The sequence below is a fragment of the Furipterus horrens genome, unplaced genomic scaffold (assembly GCF_987537825.1).
Source record: "Furipterus horrens unplaced genomic scaffold, mFurHor1.1.pri manual_scaffold_5, whole genome shotgun sequence".
NCBI classification, from domain to species: domain Eukaryota; kingdom Metazoa; phylum Chordata; class Mammalia; order Chiroptera; family Furipteridae; genus Furipterus; species Furipterus horrens.
In genome coordinates, this window is record NW_028327175.1 from 28667877 (window position 1) to 28686765 (window position 18889).

General features: G+C 39.6%; 1 protein-coding gene across 1 annotated transcript in view; it reads left to right on the forward strand.

Moving 5' to 3' along the window:
• Positions 1–18889, forward strand: part of SEMA5A (semaphorin 5A) — a 435475-nt gene that overhangs the window by 103070 nt on the left and 313516 nt on the right. Inside the window, exon 2 of the mRNA XM_090276235.1 lies at positions 8484–8579. The gene's annotated coding sequence lies outside the window, so the exon portion shown is untranslated. The remainder of the gene's footprint in view (positions 1–8483; positions 8580–18889) is intronic.

The window sequence follows — 18889 nt, forward strand, 5'->3', positions numbered from 1 at the left end:
TTTCAAACTGGTCTTGTTTACTTTCAGTTCAAAGGAGTGGGGTTTTATTGAATGTGGTGGTGAGTGATGAACTGTGGCTCTTTTAATAATTGGTAAAAGCTCAAAAATTCCCTGATATGATCCAGCACTCCTCTCCCAGGTGTGATGTTTTAGATCCATGATGTCGCTCATCAAAGATGGAGTGAGGGATGTTAGGCTCTTGGGTGTGTGTGGCAAAGAAAATGAAAGAAAGATTGTTGGCTCTGATCAAGGAGAGGTCGCTTCCCTAGCAGGTTTGGATCAGGACATGCCCAGCCTTCTGGTTCCACTTAGCTGGTCGGGTTTGATCGGATGTCTCCTTGATGGAGGCTGTGGGATGGGCAGACCAGCGTCATGACTAATCCACGGCAGCTGCCCTGGGTGTTTTTAAACATTAGGGAAGCCGTGCTGGCTCTTCATGGGGAGGATGTTTCAGGACAGTCTGTGCTGAAATGGATGACATGACTCATTGCCAAAGTTAAGGGAAAAAAAAAAAAAGAATCTATTTATTCTCCCACACATGTAAACACTCGAAACCCAGCAGTGTTTATAGGAAGGTAAGACACCATCTGCATCAATGCGTAGTAGCCTATTTCTTATTTTTATCACTAATTTATATTGAGAGCATGACAAATAGAACAGAATTAGATTTCTGGGTATGCCACACAGTCAGGGATTAAGACAGCGCAAAGGCTTCTGTAGTCTCAGAAGCATGGGACAGATGCTTAGGGGGAGTGGCTCACTTACTTGCACACTGTGACACAAAAATGGGACGTGTCTTCTTCAAGGCCTTGGTAGCCACCTTGGGCAATGGCACACTCAACAGGTCACTAAGACTGAGTCAGCAGGATTTAAAAGTCTTATTCTTCATGTCTTCAGAGAGACGAATATTCTGAAATGGCTTCAGAGTATTTGCTGGGTTTAAGCCAAGAAACAAAGTTATTATAGTTTGACTTCTGAGTCCAGCACCATTTGCTTGGTCCAGATCACTGTGTACCACATCAACTAGCAGCATTAGCATTTAGGCACATTAAATAAATTGTCTTGGAAAACCCAGGACTGACATGGCCCCATGTGCATGCTGGATTGACCATGTGTTTGTACTAATCTGATGGCCCTTAACAAGGTAAAGGAAAACATCTTTTCATTTCTCTGTATTGGGTTAGAGAGAACATCTTTTGTAGCTAGAAACTTCTAAAGTAATCTATCTGTTTTTCTTTTAGGAAAATATTTTTCTTAGTAATTTAACCCACTGCCATTTCACTAAAAATTCATGAATTTAATAGTCATCTTTCCAGGGATCATTAAGATCCTTTTCTCCTCCATGCTTTTGCAGCTGACCTTTGTCTTAGTTCAGCTTTATTCTGGGGAGATTTTAGTGCCAGCTGTGGGTTTAATATGTGGCCTATATTTCTCCCTTTCTATGTGATGACCAAAGGGCTGATGTATGAACTCAGTCTTTCCTGTTTGCTTTAACAAAAGTTAAGTAATGATAGTAGTTACATATTTTTTTTCTTTTTTTTTAGAGTTAAATCTTGATCTTAGAATCTTGAATTTAGATCTAGAATTAAATCTTGACTCTTTTGCGTGGGCAAGCTTCTGCTTACAAATTAAGTCTTGTCTAATGGGTTGTTCTGAATAAGTAGGAATTGAGAGACCATATTTTTCAAAAAGCCTCAGACATCCTTCTCTTTTCTGGGTATTGAGAATGCCGTCTACAAAGGATGGATCAATTTAGCTGTCAGAATGAAAGCTGAGGGCCCAATTGCCCATGCAAATTGACCTCTTGTGCAAGTGCTTCAAAATTGCCTACATGAAAAGTGATCTTGTCCTTTTAAAATGGAGCACATGGTGGCAGAAATAAGAAAGTAGTCATTCTTAGGAGACCTTGGTGTCCCCAGAAAGCTGATTTTTAGAAATGGCTCATTTTGAGCAGTTGCTGGTTTTGTTTTTGGTAACTTGTTTGCTTTAATAAGTTACTTTCACCCCCTCTCTTTCTTTCCCTCTGTTCCCATGTCCCTTAGCAGCTCAGAACACATCTTACTGTCTTGATGTGTGAGTACAGGACTAAGAAGTATTTTACCCAACTTTATTCCAGTTACTATATGGGTTCCAAGGTCAACAATTCCAGCCAGCTTTATATACTCAACAAAAGGTCATCTACATGAAAACTGAATGGAAAACAGTTGGGTTTTTTTCTTCCCAAATGTGGTTAGGATTAGTCCACACTTAGTGAAATAAAATCCTCAGTTTTTGTCTCTTTTTTCTGTAGGTCTCAGCTGTGCTTAAGGGTTCTAAGGCATCACATTTCACAATGACTGACGGAGAACATGGGCTGGCGGCGGGGTGGGGTCTGGGTGCTAAGGCTCCAAGTAGGAAGCGTATTTTCTCTGCTGGTGCATCTTCCTCTTTGGATACAACTTTCAGAAGTGCCTGCTCTTCTGTTAAGGAAGCTGGGATTTGCCTCTGCTGGTCTCAGAGCCCAAAGATCGCATCATTACATGACCCAAATGCGAGGTTTTGTGTTCCCATATGAGGACACACTGTCCACGAAACCTCAGATATCCCTGGGGCTGGCCTCCTACTTGTGGCCTCAGATAGCCAGTGCTTCAGAGGGAAATTGACACATGTGGCACTTATTCTTTTAAAATGTACACAAGATAATTATCAGAGATTCTTTATTAAATGATCATGAAATAATTAGCTGGCTACTAATCATTTCTGATTTAGGGGAAAGCTATTCTAAAGGGTGAATTCCTTGAGGACAGAGCCCTTTCGAGTAACCATGGCGTTATGCCACGCATCCTGTGCTCAACTGGGATATAGGAGAAAGTGTCTTATTGGCCACATCCACTGCTATGGAAATGAAGGCAAAAGATTTATTTACTTTGTGCAGTACAATATAGTTGTATAGTTGCAACTCTCAAGAACCGATTTTTAAATGTCCTCTTCCCCAACCCCCTGTACATTCGTTGTGTCACACATTTTTTGTGTGTGAGATTGCTAACATTTTAAAACCACAACTATTTGCACTGATGTTTCCCTATGGAAATGTTACTTGATTTAGATGCTGTTTGCAAATGCAGAATTTGGCATAGAATCCACAGGCTAGCTGGCGCAGGCAAACCGAGTGGTGAAGGAATGCCTTTCAAACAGAAAACATCCTAAGAGTGGGCCCATGACATCACATCACTTCCTCACCCTGCTCTCAGCATTTACAACTCATAATGCAAAGTGGTGGTCAACATTTAGATGGGGCTATTGAACAAATCAGACCTATACTGAAAAAACAAAAATAAAACACAGATTCAAATTTGAAGCCTGACCTGTCTTACATATAAAGTGGTCAGCAATCTTATATTTGGGGTGATGAAATTCTCCTGCTCCCTGGGCCAGCCTCTGACCCTCAGTGTCGTTGACTAGAGGAGGGGGACAGGTGGCTGCTGGGATGGCACTTATAGGCCTCATCTTTACCATGCACTTTCTTCATCCACCTCAAGCTTTGCCTATTTACATTGTTGCTTTGAGTGTGGGCGTTTTTGCTTAGGAATGTGGGGGCAGCGAGGAGCAGAGGCTCCCCACTCCTGTTGCCTGGCGCCCAGCCTGCCTGTCGTGGTTTATGTGCTTAAAAGTCTGCACCTCTCCAGACCACCCATCTTGCTCTTCAGGCTGCTCCCTCCTTCCTTTTCTCAAGCATCCTTCCTCTCCTTTCCATCATCCCCTCTTCTATCATTTTTACCTTGATGTCTTACTCTGTTCCTCTTGCCCCAGCACTTCCTTTTCTTTTCTTCAATGGCTGGGGGTTTCTGATAACCCCCCCAGCCCACAGGAGCCCGCCTTTTTTTCAGGCAGCACCTTGCTTTAACCTGAATGTCCACTATGGTTTCTTCAAGCACCATCCAGTGAGGCATATGTATTTGGAGGAAATGACAGAGACAGGCAGAGGTGACAATGCTTAAAGAGCAAATTTAGGGATAGTGTCCGAAAGGGGAGCAGTATATACACAGAGAGTGAACAGGTTGCCTTCACCCCCATCCACCTCTGAGTGACAGATTCTAGACAGTTCCTCTGGACTGGACCAGAGGCATTGAACCAATGAGCAAACAACTGTAATATCCTGTAGTTACCTTGTAGTTTGATTCCTAGTGAGAAAGTTCTAATTCTCATTGTTGACGGTATTGTTTTAAGTTCAAAGACATTTATTCCTCATATAGTGCAGGCTCAGTTTCTCAATGGTTTCTATACAACTAATGTTTTACAAAACTAGGCTATGATTTACAGTCTTTTTAAAAAAAAGTATTTTAGAATCTCAAGTTCTTCTGTGGAGCCTCACACCCCGGGTTTCTCCCCTCCTCATCTGTCCTCTGCAGAGCTGCTGTATGAATTCTTGTAACACCACTCTTGTCCTACCCTTCCACTGAGCCTTCAATGGCTCATTCTTCCTTTTAGCAAAGTCTCATCTCTTTTTCATATTAGTGTTCTCTATAATTACTTGCTTTTCCATAAAGCAGCTCCTTTGAGCCTTTCTCCCACTTGGCCATGGGCTGGATGGAGTGTGTGTCAGGGGGTACCTTGCTGGTCCACGTACTCCTGATGCTGCCTCTCCTGGCCCCTCAGCATCTCACTTGGAACCCATTCTGTTTGCTTCCTTGTTTTCCTCCACTGACTTGAGCATGAGACCAGCTTTCCATCTGTGATTCTTGCTGCACTCCAGTTCTGATTTTCAACCTTAGCAGAGTTATTTTGCTTCACCTGTCCTAGTTCAATCTGTACTCCTGCGAATTCCTATCTCAGGGGACCACAAGGTTGGGGTTTCCGTTAATTCACCCAGCCCTAAGGGTAGTACCAGATGTTTATGCCGCAGCTCATCATGGCTCTGGTGGAAATGTCTCTTCCTTTAGTCTGAGGATTCTCAAGTTTTCCTGTCTGATCTACCATTTACTTCACCTGTAATGTGCCCCACTCAAATAATCTTTATCAACTCTTTATATCCTATTCACCCCTCAAAGCCCGGATCACATTTCTCTTCTTCCAGGAAGCTTCCCTTGACTCTTCCACCTGGAAGTAACCTTCCTTTCCTACAATTTGATAGCTTTACTGAATTTTGTAGCACGCGAATCAGGCAGTGCCTGGTGTGAGCTACCAAGAACATAATTGGGTCTTGTTTTTTTGTCTTCTGCATGCCTACAATGGCCATGGATGTGCTGTGCTTAGGGACCTCTTGACTGATGACAAGATGTCTCTCAAACTCCATAGTCTCTGATAAAATTCTTGAAAGCTGGGAAACCCTAGCCCAACAGTTCACACATCTCTTAAACCTGCCCTGGTGAGGTTTCTTTCCACTCCTCTACTAACTGTCTTTATAACCAGGTGGTCTTGTTCACTCTTATTTTATTTCTTCTGATATTACTGTCATTTGTTTCCAAATTAAGCTAGTAAGACTGGCCTTAAATTTTAATTTCTCTCATGTATCTGTAGGATAATGGCTGCCACTCAGTTGACCTTTGATCTCAAGGAGACTGTTTAAATCTACATTTTCTTCTGATTCTGAGTAGAATGTGCTAGGGAAAGGTTGTATATTTTAGCAGGAAGGCATGTGTTGAGGAGTGCTTAGTAAGTTGTAACTGATGTTTAAATTTTATTCATGCATTTCAGTTTAGAGACAATTTTAAGAGCCTGTGAAGGTGGCTGTAGGGTAATCCCAAGAATGGTTTATCATTTGTAAATCACAACACACCTTGCAGGGGGCTAGTTCTGCTCAGGTGTGTGTCTGGGGTGGGATTTTGGGGGCAAGGCTCTGATTGAGAATTACAACGCAAAGGACTTTCTAGTAAAGATGATACTAAGCTAAAAGAGAAAAGAATAAGAATAATATGGGATTGGGTCAAAGGGAGACATTTATATGTTAATAAAACATAAGCAGTTTCTTATTTAATGGGTAGTTAAATATCCACCTTAAAATATTTCACCCTCCAGTCCATGGCCAGCCTCTGGGGCTTTGTGGTTTCTGTACCTACTCTGTTTCCTAGAAAATATGTCAGTGATTTATGGTTTATACATCAGCTAATGTATGACCTCACTGGGGAGGATAGGCTAGCTCAGCCTTCAGACTTGAAGGAGTCATTGCCTGTGACTTTAATTTAGCTCCTAATCAAGGTCACTGCTTTGTTGCTATGATTTCTGCTCATACGTGTGAGTGCTATATTGAGTGATGTATGTGCCTCCAGTGCGCGGAACACCTACCTGGCAAGCAAGGGTTGACGTTATGGAGCAGAAGGTCCTGATGCTGTTCACTGGTCTTCTTGCCCCAGGATGGTAAAATGTTTTTTTTTTTTTTTTTAATTGGTGATATAAACACTGGCATAGTAAAACCTTTCAGGGTGTGTTATTAGCCCAAATCCTGCTGCTGGAACTGATTTTTGGTTTAGACACATCAGATTCTAGGGAATGTTCTATTGTCCCCTGTCCTCTGAGCTATGTGAATTCTTTGCTGGGCATTCTGTCATTTGAGTGTTGCCTTTTCACAAGGAAGAGGCCTGGATTCAGCACAGATGTTCTTTTCCTGCAGTATTTGTTGTCTGGTTGCATCAATGATTTTGAATTCTCACAACATCCTTTTTGGCCTTGATCCCCTTTGCTGTTAAGAGGACGGCCATCCTCCACAGGCCTAACTTTAGGACGTCCTAGCTAAGGGGCCTCATCAGCTAATATATGACCTCATTGGGAGAGGATGGGAAAACTCAGTCTCCAGACCTAATGATCAGCCCTGTGTTTAATTCTGACATGGACCCAATAGAAATCTCCAGTTATTCATGGCAGCAACCAGTGGACCTCTCCAACTTTAGTTTTTAAATTTTGATTAAGTTGCAAACAAATATAAGGAAATTTTAATACTAATTGTAAAACAGATTTTAGGGCCCCAGAGAGAAAGTTGGTTTATTCAAACATGCTGTTTAATGAAGAAGCCCAACTAACATATTTGTTGCCACACCCCTAAGAGATATTACTGGTGTTGTAACAAAGAATTGGCCGCTCCCAGGAATTTTTCCTGGGCTGAGGTTGCCTCCTTACCTTGGGGAGAGCTCTCTTACTCCTTGTTTTTGGCCTCAAGGATTTACATCTGCGCGTTCTCCTTTCCAAAGCATGATGTCACGAACTTTCAAAGACTGCTGGGACCACATCAGGATCCAGGACACTGCAGTGTGTCAGCGCACCTGGGCTGTGGGCGCCTTCTCGGGCAATCCTGAATGTGTTGCTTTGGATCACCTCCTTGCTTCCCATGAACTAACCAAAGGCATCTTCTGGAGACAGCAACCACTCAGAGAGACAATGTTACCTAGCCACTGCCCTCTGACCTCTGAACTGGGGAACTTCAAAATTGCTCTTTAACAGATACAAAATTTTGCAAAGTTCCAGATGCTGTATTTTCTGCAGGCAGATGGCTTTTAGATGATTACTGAAGGATATGGTGTGGGAATGATTGCATAGAGGAATAACCAGAATGTTCCAGAATGTTCTGGGAAGTTCTCCTTTTCTTGCCATCATTCTCAGCTGCTGCCTAAGTGTGTTAGATATGCAGCATCAGTGTGTTCCAGGTTTATGGCAGCCAGAAGCTGCAGAGTGTGGAGAGTATAAATTGTATGAAGAAAGACAGCAGAGAAAGTGTGAGTCCTGAAGTGCAGTATTTGAAGTCACAGGTGTCCTTAAGTAATAATGGACACAATTTCTTTATGAATAAGAAGTGAGAAGAGACCCATTTCCTGGAACACATGGCTCTAGGGAAGCGGATGTTTTGTGGTCAACTTTCTATCACACTACAACCTCAAGTTTTCAGGATTTTTGTATGTTAAATTGGATGAGGAGATTGGATGTCTTGGTCTGGTTTTAGTAAAGTGAATCATTTTTATGGTTTATAAATTTTTTCCTATAAAGTTTCACATTGTGCACCAAATAAATTAACATGTAAATAAAATTACAAACTCAAATTACTGGCATAATTTATTCTAAAACTTCTGCCTATAATCTTCTATTTTAAAAATATATTACTTAGGGTATTGTATTCCTAAAAAGTCAAGAAAGAGCCATCATAAAATGGCTAAATTCACACAACCAATCTGACTTTGGTGTTCAAACTGCTTAAAGTCAGTACATGACTTTGAGATGATGGTCCTTTCCATTGTTTTCTGTTGATTCCTGAGATTTGTTTTCATATGTTAACAGCATTCAAATTTTTATTTCTCCCTTTCTGAAGAAAGAAATCCATTGGTTCATGGATGTTGATTAAGTCAGGACTATCCTATTGTCACTTTTAAACTATCCTGTGTCACTATTCTAAGTCTTACGTTGCTAACGCAGCTTAATCTGGTTATTCACGGCACTAACGGAACTTTCTGAAATTGAGAGCAATGACCACAACATCTTTTAAACGGGGTAAGTAAGATCATTTTTTCTTTCCTTTCTTGCAGTGCTGGTGTGTGAGAGTTGGGCTTGAGTGCGCAGATGGCTGTGGATTTTTAGTGTGATTACATGATCGAAGAAACGCTCCACGCTTTTCCTCCTTGGTAAGTCAGACATCTAAGTGGGAAGTGAAGGGTCCAACAATGTTAAACATTCAGAAACTGTGATAGCTGATAAGCTTCACTTCTCTCTGCTGTTCAAATGGCAGTGAATGGGCAAGCTTTCAGAAAGACAGATCATCTTTATGGCAAAACTATTGTGCATTAAGTCCTCACTCAGGAAACCCAAAGCCTTGACAGGGTGCCATTGAAACAGCATCCTCTGGCCCAGTGTGCTTGCCCGCCTGGTTTCAGTTTTCTTTGCATCCCTATGCATACTGCTACTTATACATATTAGGGCAAACGTTCAGTTATTTTGGGCTATCTGACAATTATGTTGCACAGAAGTGTTCTGGTATCAAATCTCCCTTTTTTATTACAAGCAAAAGCAGATGTTTACAGGAGTCAAGGTTGAACAAGATTGACATACTTAAATTGTGGGACAACATGCATCAAATAATGTGTTTTTTTGGGGGGGGACTACGCAACTTTTTCTTACAAAAGGATAACTCTGACACCTTAGCCCACTTGACTTTATAGGTTTTCCTTTAGAAAGATGGGCAAAGAAAAACCAATGAATTTGTGTTTCTTTAAGGAGTTTAAATAGGAAACGACTTCATTCATTCATTCATTCGTTCATTCTAGAAATAAATAATTGCACCAAGCCCATGAGCCAATGTAGCAGAATGTTTGCGATAATGCCTGTTTCAAGAAACACTGGTCCCTATGTACAGTACTTGTTCTATGAGAAATGGAAATTCGTTTTTAACTTTAATAGCAATAATTTAAAAGAAAAATTATGATTATGAAAGTAATGAAAAGCTATATATGGTACCTTATTAAGTGGAAAAAAGAAATTGCAAAATAATATATTTAATATAATCCTATTCATCTTAAAATCACACACACAAACATACAAACATATACTCTCTACCCACAAGTTATGTGTATTACAAAGCCTACCAGAATATATATCAATATGTTCCAAATCGTAAATAAATTTACTCTGCAATTGAGGATATTGGCACTTTATGAACCTTATCTTCACAATCTAAAATTTTCAGTTTTAAAGTTTGCAATATGAAAGAATGAAAAAATGGATTAAAATAGTGAATAATGAATGCTCATTATAGAAAATACAGGGCAGAGCAAAAAAGTAGTTTACAGGTGTGAGTATGCAGAACAGAGTTTATTTTTGTATTATTATTTATTATTATATAATTTTCCATATGAACAACTGTAGCCCTACCTTTGCCTCACCCTGTATGTAAAAGAAGGGCAGAATTCACCCTTAATCTTGTCATGAAAGACACCTGCTATTGGCATTTAACATAGTCTTTTATAGAATATTTTTGAAGAGACTAGTAATTTACAGAGTTGAATTAATATTAGACATGAAATTTTACACTGCTTTTACATTTGTTCTAACATATACTTGTATATTATACATATATGATAGTAATATATCATAGTATTGAAAGTTGTTAATGACCCTCACTTATGCATCATATTATTCTATCATTTAAAGGCACTGTAATGTGACTTACTGCTTCCTTTTTGCTGGACATATATATTATTTCTAATGAACAACAATAATAGACAATGGTGAGACAATCATGACCAGCATGTATGCCTTACACCTGATTCCAGTCCTGATTTCTAGCTTTTGCACGTGACACTATCTCCTACCTTGTGAAAAGCAGAAATTTGGTGACTGCAGTAGATGTTTTACCAACAATAGCAGTTGTTACTGTGAAGCTTTCTTTTAATTGAAGGTTAGTTCATTGCGCTAGAGTAGCTGCAGTTGACTTAGTATTTTAAAACCAAGGAGTTTTAATAAGACTGCTAACTGGCTTTGGAAAGTGTTGTAGATATTTATATTTCAAAAATACTATGCAAGAGAGTTTGCTTTGCTAAAACCTCACTGCTTATCATCATTAATTGTTTTGTCGATTGGTTAGTATTCCTTTCTTTTTATATGTGTCATTGTTTACTCGTTATGTTATCTGGTTGATTTCTTATGTAATTATTAGCTATTACTTTGAGAAAGTATATGTGTGTGTGTGAGAGAGAGAGAGAGAGAGAGAGAGAGAGAAGAGAGAACACACGTGTGTGAGGAAATTGTTTTTACTTTATACTTGCTGAGCTATTGAGATTCAGAATTTTTATTACAGATTTTAGCAGACTTTATTTTTAAGAACATTAACTCGTTGTTGTATTTTTTCCTCCACTTCATTTGGTTATCAACTTTATCCTTTTAAATTTAAAGAAGTTTAGGGTAATATTGCCAAATAGTTTCTTTATAATTATTTCAACCACTGCTTAGAAAAATAATATTCTTCTTTACTTTCTACTTACTAAAATATACTCAATTCTTTAATTCAGAAAACCAATTTAGTTGTATGAAAATATATATTGACTTTTGTGCTTTTCTCAGAGCTTTATTCTGCCTCTTCTTTCTCACTGACAAAAATCAATCCTCAATTTCAGTTTAATGAGCATGTTCAGGCAATTAAAATATTTGTGAATGAAAGACCTCAGTTGCACATGGCTTCATTCTACAGAGACCAAGTTTACAGCTGGACACCTGAACATTTTTAATTTATTTCTTTTTTGACTAGGAAAAGAGAAAGGTTAACTTCTGCATTTTGAGATGTCCTACACACTTTACCTATATTTTTAACAACTACCTTTTAGTATATTTTATTTAATAGTACTTAACCCATGTTGAATATTAATAAATCATTATCACAGTTCTTTTCTTCTCATTTTTTTCTTGTACCTAACATTTGGTGTTTATATTTAATGTTATGTGGTGTGTCTGGAAAACCAAGGCAACGCTGGTTATATCACGTGCTGTATACGTTGATGACCTTGTTGAGTTTAGAGCACTCACCTAAAATAGTAATTGGTTATAATGCTCCTGCAGTAATGCTTTCGCAATTTATAAGTTCCAAAAAATAGAGAATTAGCTAGATTGCTCTTTGTCAGTTGGAGGTTCACCTGGGTTTGGCAGATTGAGCCACAACTTGGCTATCCATCTGTACTTCTCTTGGTTTTCTAGATTTCTTGGCTGTAAAATAAGGAAAGTGAGAGGACATCATTTGAGACAGGGGAATAGGTGATGAGAAACGAGATTGCATTTCTGGAAACAGACTCCATATGAAAAAAATGTGCTTTCTGACTTGTTGGTGTTTTAGCAGCTGACCCTGTGCTCATAGGAATTTCATTTTGTGATGTTTGCAGTTCATTTCTATGCATATTACTGATACGAGTACATGGCTTGCTTAAACACACTGTGTGGTTGTATTGTGGGATAAAGATTTATCCTGTCATTCTTAGTAATGCCAGAAATACTAAAGCTGTGGACTCCACTCCTTATTCTTGCCTAGTTGCCTAGTCAGCCTGATGGAAAAACCTCTGTGAGGTGATCTGGACAGGCCTGTGCAGACCTGATCTGCTGTGTCATACACATTTCACTTCACATGAGCCAAGTTCCCTGACAGGAGGGCTGTCTGCTCCCTTTATCCACATTAGGTTGCCCTGGAATTCCCATACTGGAAGACTTCCCCAAACCTTTCTCTCTTTCCTTCTATTCTCTTTTGTATGGGATTTTGATCTTTTCTTTTCTTTTTCCTTTTTCCATTTGTTTTAGTGAATGTCTGCAACTTTGTTATTGTCCTGAAGGTTGCTGGCCTTAGGAATACTATAAATATTTCTAACACACAGATGTGTGGGCAAGTTCAGAATCCATTTTATTTCCTTCCTTTTGTGTTTAACTGAGGCTGGGCATGGCATGTGTGTCTGTTCATTCTCAGACACCCATTAGAGGGGCAGATGTGTGTGGAGTTAATTACTTGGATTTGAAGATTTACATGTGCGTGTAAAGCAACTGCCCCCTCGATTAAACTGTGCATATGATATTTGTCAGTAGAACTTTCTGAAGGGCATGAAAATGACCTTGTGTTTGGATTTTGGGTTCCAGGGTACTTGGGGTTTTCCTTCATTGTGGTCTGCAGATCAAAGTATTGGAGAGGCTTTTATAGCTGCAGGGCTGCCAACCTATCAGTTCACGTTTTATCCACTGGGGCTTTTCATGTGATTTTGGTGTGTGTTTGTGTCTCTTTTAGTCTCTCAGGGCACAAAGGGATCAGAGCCATTTTGTTTCATTTGCTTTTGCTAAAAGTTTGGATAGTAACCACCATTGGCTAAAGAAAAGCAGAAAAAGCAAAGGTTGGAAAGATGGTCAGGAGTTTCTGGGAAGTAAATATCACCATAATTTCATATAACCATATCTCAGAATAGCAAACAGATCTTACATTTTTAGTGGAGGATTTATGGGGGTGCATCTAAGTTAATTTACCATAGCTTAGACTTTTTTGGGTGGTGGTGGTGGTGACTCCCCTGCTTATAACTCAGAGCTCACATACCTTTTGCGAACTGTTCCTCTTCCTTCCATAGCAAACCACTTCCTTGCTGCAGAGATGCCTTGAAGGCAAGGCACCTGCCCAAGCTGGCCAGTCACACATCCCACCTGGTGGCTACTCTGACTAATTCTAGTTGAGGTCACGACTCCAGGTTATGCACCAATATCCCATTCTTAAACAACTAATTTTTCCCTTTTTTTCCTGCATCATTCTTAATTTTCCCTTCTCTACTGAATCTTTGCAATAGGAATGCAGACATCTACCATCTTAATAAAAAGACCTGTTGATGCTAATTTTTCCTCCATATATGACTCACTTCTCTCTTTACAGAATGGCTCCTTAAAAACGGTTGCTTACATTTGTTATCCTTAATTCCCGTGTTTCCATTTTCTCTAGAACCCACTTTGACCACTCAGACATTCTATCATTATTGACTTGATGAGGCCACTGGTCACCACCATGTTGTGGAATCCCGTGGCTGAGGCTCAGTCCCCGTTGTACTTGATGGTCATAGGCGGCAGCATTCATATAATACAGTGGATCTCTGCTGCCCCCTTGAAGCTCTGTCTCCATCTGGTTTCAGGACACTACGTTTCTTTTCCCATCATTCTCACTATCTGTATAATTTCTACCGTCCCCCTGAGATACTAGTCTCCATGACAACAGGGATTTTTGCCTATTTTGATCACTGTACGTTCTCTAGGCATAGAGAAGGGCTAAGGCATAGAGAGCTGTCCATAATTATATATTTTCATGGATGGGTTTATGGAACATGGTTGGATGGATCAGTGGATGGATGGATGGGTCTTTTGGGATTTTTCAAACCCAGTGACAAAACTTTATTTTTAATTTGGACACAGGTTGGAAGTTAATGAGATTGTCTACTAGACAATCAGGGTTTCATGTATTTGGTATGATTTTCCCCATATTGCCCAGTGGGTGGATAGTTGCTTGTTCACCAGTTCTCAGATCACATGGCACCTCCTCTATAGACCGTTCTCTTCCCTCTTAATGATTAGACCAATTAGGTTGCACCTTCTCTGTGTCTCTGCGTTCCCATGCCTGTCTATTCAATCAATGGTAGTTTAAGGTTGGATTCTTTGTAGTGTTTCTTTTGTACACAGTCTTTCCTCTTCATACAGTGAGGCCCTTGACTTGATTGAGTTTATCTTTCCGGTATTTAACACTCAGACACAGAATAAGTGTCTGATATGTATGAGTTATTTAATGAAGTGATTCTGACTGAAATTTTGTAACACATAACTTCTTTAATGGCCCTTAACAGGGTGATAAAATGTGCTCCTCTAGCCTTTTGATGGTGCCACATTTGATTTAAGATGTTTATTTCTTAATTCTCTTCAGTAATTCAATAATTAGAATTGCTGTAGCCATTATAGACTGTCCCAGTATGGTCCATCTGCGGCCTCTCACTCTGCTGCTTCTCTGAATAGTTTTTGTTTTCCACATGAGTGAGCACCACTCATAGTGTATCAAAGACAGGAGAGAGTACACAGTCCTTCCAAAGTCTCTTTCTTTGAGCTGGTTGTCCATGAGTTGTACAGAGAACTGAAAAGGAAGGCAGGATTAATCAAATAGCATGCAGACCAAGACCCATGCAGCCCTCCCCTACACTGTGGGGTTGGATGCCAGCTCTTCCCTGGCATTTAACATTTCTTAAAATGAGCATTTGGACCCACTGTCAGTGTCATGGTGGAATTTCAGCAGTATCACCTTCAAGGAGCACAAGTAAAAACAGCACAGCACAGCATGACTGTTAGGGCATGGGGCTGAGTCAGGCTCCGAACCCTGAAGTCATACTTTCTGTAAATGAGTTTTCTGGTATGTACATGTTCAGCTTGCCTGCAGTAGTCACCCTTGTGTGGCTTTGAAAGAGAAGGGGCTGGGACCATTTCACTGGTGGAAGTCATTTAACAGCTCCTTGTAATGGAGCAACGACAATAGGAATTTAATAAAAATTCTCCAACATTTCATAATATAAAACATTTTATAAACCACTGGTAATAGCCTAGTCATGATTCATAATAATGGAGCAAATGATTTGAATACTTCCTGCCTCCCAGGCACTGGTATAACTGCTGTACCATCACTTTATCTTCTCAACACCACACAAAGCAAGTTCTAATACAGTGAAACCTAGATTTTCAAACTTAATTTGTTTTGGAGAACTGTTTGAGAAATGATTTGTTCAAAAACCAAATTTCCTTTGTCACCGGAGAGACACTTGACTGATCACACAGGTATCAGCGTGAAAGGGTTGTCAGGTAGAGAATGGAGACCCGAAGTTTTGTTAGACAACCGAGACATTATTTCCGTAAACGACTTGGTCAAAAACCAAATTGTTTGAGAACCAAGACATTGAAGAACCGAGATTTGGCCCTATTATTACCAGTCTTGAGATGAGTAAACTGAGGCATGGAAAGATTAAGAAACTTGCCAAGGTCACTCATGGAAGGCTGAACCTAATGGATACTATATATTATCCAGTGTATGTTTCAGCCCCCCTTTTCCCTAAAGGTCACAAGGGAACCCCATGGTGGAATATTACAAGAAAAATTATAAAGCAATAGAACCCACCTATGTTACATGTTACTGCAAAATAATGTAGCTGTAGGTTTCTGAAAATAATGTCTTCGTTTGGTGTCACTGAGCTACCAAATATTTTGAGGGTTGGAACCCACACTCACTGTGTAATTTCCTTGCCGAAAACACATGATTGGCAGTCCATCTCAAACAAAAATTTCTCACAGATGAACATCTGAGTAAACAAATGGTGTCTGTGGAGCATCTCTTCCTGTATATGGGTGATCAGGAACTGGCGGGCACGCCAATTAATGTCTTTGAGATTCTGTGTTTCTATTATTGACATAACACACTGACCACTTTTCTTGAAAATTTCAAGGAATGTCACAAGGATAAATAACCTGTATCCTGTCCCTACCATAGATATTTATTGAGCACATACAGTGTATGAGATTTTTAGGCATTGACGATCTACTGGCAAACAAGACAGGCTCCCAGTTCTCACAGAGCATACATTTTTGGTGGGAAAGTCATATCATAATAATTATATCAAAATAAATAAGGAATTATCTTGCAGCGGTAAGTGCTAAGTGGTAAGGAGTTAGAGAATTCAGATAGGGTTGTGTGATAGACCATGAATAGGGCCAACTCTGGACTGGCCTGTGTGGTGGGGAAGGGGAGAGTGGTGTGAGGTGAGACCACAGAGGTGGGCAAGAGTTGGATTGTGTAGGTCTTTGTAAGGCAGGACTCAAAACTTGGGTGTTCATTAGAGGTTTGGGGAAGCCTTAGGAGAAGCAGTGGTGGGACAGTATTTGTTTGCATTTTACAAATTTCATTCAAGCTGTCATCATTGGAGAAATGGATTGCTGGGCAGCAGGAGAGGAAACAGGAAGATCAGCTAGAAGCTCCTTGCAGGTGACTGGACAAAGCATGATGAAGGCACACACTAGGGTGTTGTTGGTCCAGATGGAGAAAACTAGATGGATTGGTCATAGTTTTAGAAGCAGACTCAGTTGATGGGCATTGGTGGAATGGGCAAGAAAAATTATGAATTAATTGTAAGTTTTGGACTTGAGAAAGTTGGTGGAAGGTGGACCATGTGTTAAGATAGAAGTCCTGGGAAGATGCAGGTTTTGGAGGAGAAAGCAAGAATTCTAAGGCCAAGTCAACTTTGAGTTGACAGCTTTCATTTCTCACCCAGTTGCAGAGGGCAGGCAGATATATATGTGAGTCTGGACTCTGGGAATAATTGGGACCAGAGGTAGATATATGGGAGTCATTGAATATTGGCAGTATTTAAAATCCAGGGCCTCTCACCTAGGATAGGGAGGAAAAGCACACTACAGACAGAACTGTGGGTGAGGGAACCTGGAAGGAGGGTGTTGATAGTCTTCATGATATTTCACTTAATATAGCAGTGCTTTGGTATTTCAGAAGTGATCTTAAAAGTGACAAGAATTCTCAGAGGTAATTCTCCCCTTGAGAGATTTCATTCAACATCTTAGCAGAAAAATTCCTCACGGTTGTAACATAAAATGCCATTCTGATTATAAGAAATAAGGTCAGATTCTTACAATGAAATATGTAATGGGAGCTCTTTTCAGCCTTTATTTTGTTGTTTCTTCCCACCAGCAGTTCAGTCTCCTGTTGTTCTCAAAAGCATTCTCTTCTCAATTGAGTCTTGGGAGGCACTAGGCAGGGGCAAGACAAGGGTTTTAACGATTTCTTCAGTTTCCCCTTGCTACCAAAATGCTACTTTATGACATAAAAATTTGTCCCACTGTTTTTTCATTCGTCCTTTTAATTATAATTATATCTTTTTCCAGGAAACTTGGGCTAGTAGTGTAAGTTCAGTATGTGACAGGCCTGCTGAATATTTTTGGTCATGTTTTTCACATTCTCAGTGTTAGTTTGGGCAGCAGTCAGCGTACTTGTTGACTAAATGAATCTGGAAACGTTTGCAACGTGCTGGGGAAGAGACTCTCTGACACACTGTTCATAATAATACAGCGGATAGCGGTGCAGGCCAGAGAGCCACTCAATGTGTGATTTTCTACAAAGGTTTCAGTTAACATCACTTGCATTGTTAACACCTTTTGTAGGAGGATTAAAGCTATGAAGCCCGGGATGTCACCAGAGTTTTATCAGCGGCTTAGAACATTGATTTTTCAATCAAAGAGAAATGCTTTTAGCCTGCTAATGTGAAGTTGAAGGCTTATGTTTCTCATAGTCAGTTAAAATAACATCTGGCACTGGCCATTAAGATTTCCGAGGCAGGTGTATTTTACTGTAAACCAGGCTATAGGACTGTATGTTGAGAAGTCATAGGTTTGACCATCCAGAATCCACACAGAGACCTTTGTGAAAGGCATAATTTTGAAGGCACAGTGATCAAGTACTTGTTAAAAGAGATGAATTAAATAATAAGTATTTTTTCTAGTGGATAATTTTATTGGTAAAATGCCAGTATAGAAACTAATTTATAAATAAGTCTCATTAAAAACTTATTGAGGTATGATTGACATATAAAAAAGCTATACATATTTGATGTGTAGATCTCAATGATTCTTGGGGATACAAATTTATTTATAAAACCATCAATGCCACCATCAAGTTCAAAAACATATCCATTACTTTCCCCAAAGTTTCCTCTAGCCATTGCTGTTGTTGTTGTTATTATTATTATTATTTTGGTAAGAATATTTAACCCAAGATCTGACCTAAGATTTAAGTATAAAATACAGTATTGTTATTAGCTATAGGCATTATGGTGTATAGTAAATCCCATTTTTAAAATTTGTGTTAATTTTAGAGATTGAGAATCACCTCTTATGAATGCCATTTTGAGCAAGCAATTGGGGTCGGAAATCAACCTTCAGCACCCTAACTGCCATCAGTCTGAATTTTAATGTTATATGATCTCCCTTCTCTGCTGCAGGTGGTGTTCAGCTCTCAGGTAATATGTGTAATGCCAGGGTCTCTTCTGAAATGAATAATGTGCAGCTCACTGAGGGCAGTAAAATATAAAGGTGGGATTTGCCTCAACTGATCAGAGTTTTTAATGATTGTGTGCAAGTTGTCTGTGAGACCCAGAGAACTTATTACCGTGATTGTAATACAATTTGGCAGTGGATCCAGGCTTTCAGATGGGGTCAGTGAGGTCAAAGGGGTTTCCATTACTCTTTTGAAAGACTGCTGTTATTCCATCATTTGGGGGATTAGAAACATTATAAAACATCTTTATTATTGATACCAATAATTGCCTGATAAAAACTCAACAGAATAAAAAAGCCAGCACTGATAGATTTTGGGAGGATCAGGCAGAATGATAAATATATTTCTCTCCCT